The following is a 5,254-nucleotide window of genomic DNA, read 5'->3' as shown; positions in this document are numbered from 1 at the left end:
GGTAGGAGGCATCTATGTCCTGTTCATTCCAGTCTTTCATCAAAAAGGGTGCTAAAATTTCTTCCTTCTTATAATCAGAAAAAAAAGAGGTATGTTCTAAATAGCATTATTTTAATCCCTTCATTCCACTGCAATTGAGATTTCTTTCAATTAGTTCCCCAACTGAGTTGCCATCTGGAAAAAAGGTTAGAGATCCCTGTCACACTTGATATAAATTCCAAATAGATTAAAATTCTCAATTTAAAAAATGAAACCAAATAGTACCAGAAAAAAAACCTAAGAATTTTCTTATCTTTTTTTTTGGTAAGACTTTAACAACTTATTTGACAGAAAGAGACACAGTGAGAGAGGGAACACAAGCAGGGGGAGTGGGAGAGGGAGAAGCACATCTCCTGCTGAGCAAGTAGCTCAACTCAGGGCTTGATCCCAGGACCCTGTATCATGACTGGAGCGGAAGGCAGACACCTAACGACTGAGCTGCTCCAATTCTTTTCTTTTTCAAGTGCAGAAATCCCAAGTATGATGCAAAATCCTCAAGTCTTAAGAAAAGGCTGGAAATTCAACTACCACACATGTAATTTTTCTACATGACAAAAACATCAAGTGACAAAAAAACACTGGCAACTTAGATCACAAAATTTTCTTAATTTATATATTGTTTCCACAAATTAATAAAACCAATACTCTTTTTAAAAAAGGTTAAGAACGGGGCGCCTGGGTGGCTCAGTGGGTTAAAGTCTCTGCCTTCCGCTCAGATCATGATCCCACTGTCCTGGGATCGAGCCCTGCATTGGGCTCTCTGCTCAGTGGGGAGCCTGCTTCCCTTCCTCTCTCTGCCTGCCTCTCTGCCTACTTGTGAACTCTGTCAAATAAATAGATAATTTTAAAGACAAAAACAAAAACAAAAAAACCTTTAAAAAAAAGGTTAAGAACTGAGAATTGAAGAGAAAAAGGAAATACAAATGGCTGTTAAAAACAGATGACTTACCGCACTCATAAAAACAGATGTTAAGTTTAACTATGTATTTTTTCAAGATTTTATTTATTTAACAGAGATTACAAGTAGGCAGAGTAGCAGGTAGAGAGAGAGAAGGAGGCAGGCTCTCCAATGAGCAGAACGCCCAATGCGAGGCTTGATCCCAGGACCCTGAGATCATGACCTGAGCCAAGGCAGAGGCTTTAACCCAGTGAGCCACCCAGGCGCCCCTACCTATATCATTTTTAACTATTAGGCTGGAAAAGATAACAATGCACTGGATCAGGGTTTAAGGAAACATTTTCATACCGTGCTGGAGGGAATATAAACTGTAATAACTTTTTTTTTTTTTTTTTGGTAAAGATTTTACTTATTTTAGAGAGGGAGGGAGAGAGTATTTCAAGCAGACGTGTGGAGGAGGAGGATGGAGTCCAATGCAGGGCTCAATCCCACGACCTTGAGATCATAACCTGAGCTAAAACCCAGAGTCAGATGCCTAATGGACTGAGCCACCCAGGAGCCCCCAACTGTACAGCTTTTGAGAACAATATGACATGTACCAAAATGGAAAATGCCATTCCACTTCTATGAATCTAGCTTACAGGTACATTTGCACTCATCAACATAACCATATTTCATTTAATACAAAATGTCATTGATTTTAAGGTGCATCATTGTTTCACATACCACCAAAATCCAGACACTGCTAACTATGGGTATCAAAATACATTCAAATTTCAGAGATACTAAAAGATATATAATCCTATAACCTCATATTAATTTCATTCCATAAAACTTTTTTTAAATTGAAGTATATTCAAAATCTGGTTCCCCGTCTTTTGCCAGGTCTTCGGCATTTTTATACATGGTACCATGGTAAAGCTATAGGAAACGTTTTTTGGCATCTTAGCTCCCAGTCCCAGACTTTTCAGGAAAAACTTTGTTCACTACTCAAGCCTGTTATTCAAACCATTTCTAGTCTATAAATAAACCAGAAAGTCCTACTCCAGCTCAAGTCATTGGGTAAAAACTATCTACTGTCCTCCTGAAACAGCCTGGATGATATCGATAAGACTGGAAGTTCTATACTCAGGAAGCTCCAGCCCCTCACATCTGGTTTTAGTATTTCCTACATGGTGCAATTGAGAGAGGTCCCATCTTGTTACATAATGGAGTAAGGACAACTCAGCATGTTGGATAGAGGTGCTGAATGAAACCAGCAGGCTCAGCCCTTAAAGGAAGAACTAGCCCCGGTGGACAAAGAGCAGAGTAGTTTCCCTCTGCTGGCCTTGACAAGTTAGACCAAACAGGAGCAGTAATAAAATGCTCAGGGGCGCCTGGGTGGCTCAGTGGGTTAAAGCCTCTGCCTTTAGCTCAGGTCATGGTCCCAGGGTCCTGGGATGGAGCCCCGCATCGGCTCTCTGCTCCACAGGGAGCCTGCTTCCTCCCCTCTCTCTCTGCCAGCCTCTCTGCCTACTTGTGATCTGTCAAATAAATAAATAAAATCTTAAAAAAAAAAAAAAGAAACTAGATGGAAATGTAAAAAAACGAAACAAAAAAAACAACCCCCCCCCAAAACACTCAAAAAACCAAAACCAAACAAAAAATGCTCAATTCCGTTTTTAATGTTTACTTACCAATAAGCACTTCCTTTCTTGGCTGTCTTATCTAGGTGATGGGATGGACTGCTAGTACCATCCCCGCCCTGGTATCTCAGAAACGCTATTTACTGGTCAATAAAACAGTCCCCGCTCCTTTCAGCTGAAAAGGTTCACCTGAGTGTTCAGGCATCACCTCAAGCTTAACAAACTGTTAGCTTAAGTTTATTTTTATCGAAATAATCCATGAGGGGTGCCTGGGTGGCTCAGTTGGTTAGGCGGCTGCCTTTGGCTTGGGTCATGATTCCAGGGTTCTGGGATGGAGCCCCATGTCGGGCTCCCAGTTCAGTGGGGAGCCTGCTTCTCCCTCTCCCCCTGTCTACTGCTCTGGCTACTCATACTCTGTGAAATAAAATCTTAAAAAAAAAAAAAAAAAAATCCATGAACATGGTTTAACAAATAGTTATGTAAGGTTTTCAAGTCTATCTTGTTTCTCTCCCCAGAAACAACTTTTTATAGCTGTTCTTACCTTTATGGGACTCAGCAAGATAGTCATTATCCTCCATTTACCACTTCTTAAAATTATGTTAAGTTATACCATGGAATGAGTTTTGCTCTTACACATCTAATAATTCACTCATCCACACTTCCCCATTCTCCCAATTTAGTTAGCTGTCTGACAATGTATTACTACTAACAGTGCTGACATGATCGTGACTAGGTTGAGCCCCATAATTCTATTTTACAAGTTTTGGTAAAATATTTTTTTCATTTATTTTCTATGTACTTATCAGGAATTCAAGCTCCACACTCTTCAAATGTACCAAAAATTTCCTCAAAATATTAAAATACAGGAATTTTAAAATTCTGTCATGGAATTCCCTTCTGTAATTCTACTTTGCTCTGCTTCAACCAAGACTATATACTGTTCTCCAAGCCCAAAGCAAAGTGTTCCTGGGACTTCCCATGGTCATTATCTGGGAGTTCTTTTTTACCTCAGCATGAGACCTCATAAAACACCAGTACTTAGCAAAATTACTCTAGTAGTTTGCAACAGCACTTAACCCCACAATCCTGGGGCGCTCAGTTAAGGGTCTGCCTTCAGTTTGAATGATGATCCCAGGTTCCTGGGATCAAGCCCTGCATCAGGCTTCCTGCTCAGTGGGGAGCCTGCTTCTCCTTCTCTGTTGGTCCCCCTGGTTGTACCCTTTCTCTCTGTCAAATAAATAAATAAAATCTAAGAAGAAAAAGCCCAAACAAAACCACAATGCTAATGCTCTACCTCTCAGGACTCCATCTCCCTAGAGTCTAGTTTAGTGTGAGGCAGCTCTGGGCTAAGGAGCCTGATTTGATTTGGCATTCACCCAAGTCAACCCCAATTTTGAGGCCTGGAAGACTCTTTTATGTCAAAGTTAAGGTCTACCACCAAATCAAACCCCAATATCACCTTGAGAACATCTCTCCTAAGTCCTCTGACCCATCCAGAATGAGATGGGTCAGATCTGGGCCAGATGCCAACGCTACGGAAGCGTGACCATTCCCATCCCCACCTGACTTTCAGTGATAAAACAATTAGCTGCACACCCAAGGCCTAGACGGGAAGCTGCTTGCAGACAAGGTGAGGACAGGTATCTTTGTATTCTCTACCAAGTGTACTTAGACGTACTAGGTGACCAACCAGTCAAGTACTTCATAAACTATATTTGAAGCAAGCTCTCAGGTGCATGCTAAGCACACTTCACTCAACAGCAGGAATGGTGAAAGGCTACAGAAATCTGTGTATGAATGCATTACTCTTCAACTACCACAGGACTCCTGAGCTAAGAGGTATCATATAATTCTATTACACAGAGCAGACTATGTAGCCTCAACTCAGAGGTACATCTAACCGGAAGCTTAAACACTAATTTCAAAAAAACTTAATGCTGAAATACCAGCAAGTCCAATTTAAATAAAATTTCAGAATTTATTTCCATTGTTCTTAATAGTTTTGCCTTTTAACAATAATTAGAGAGCACAGTAGAAATGAAGCATTAAACCGGCCAGATTTTGACAGTCATGAAAAACTGCTTAGGCTGTTAACAGGAGACATGCTCTGAAAAAAAAGAACTCCCTTAAAATTTTAACCAGACACTGTGTTTTATGAAGAAAAATATATTACCTCCATAGCTACTCTACTATGACATGCCATCACCTCAAAAAAAACCTCCCACTACTCACATCTAAATAAAATTCTCTATTTGACATTACTTTGTCCCCCCCATACCGTAAGTTCCAGAACTATATCCAGCACCTACAACAATACCCTGCAGAATATCAAATTATTTGTTGAAGCAAATACGGTTACCGTCTCCATCTTTTGAAATTTGCCAATTCCACCTATCAGACCAATGGGTGCACCAATGGAAGTGCCCAAGAGAGATGGGTCCGTCTTTTCAGAGAAAAGGGAATCAAAGTAGGCACCACCCTCCAAGAAGTAGACTGGCAGACCCAGCCAAGAAAGATAAGAGACAAATGCAAGGAAAGTTAACTCTAGACTATACTCATAATCTTCGTTATTGACCACTTCTTACCTGTAGAAGCCAGTAACTCTTTTCAACTTTAATCCCCTTAGCTCCACCAACAGTTTTCCTGGAACTGTTCTCTTAGTCACTAGACCTCCCAATCATAAGACAGCCTC

The sequence above is a fragment of the Mustela erminea genome, chromosome 9 (assembly GCF_009829155.1).
Source record: "Mustela erminea isolate mMusErm1 chromosome 9, mMusErm1.Pri, whole genome shotgun sequence".
NCBI lineage: Eukaryota > Metazoa > Chordata > Mammalia > Carnivora > Mustelidae > Mustela > Mustela erminea.
Note: the sequence above shows the minus strand (reverse complement) of the source record.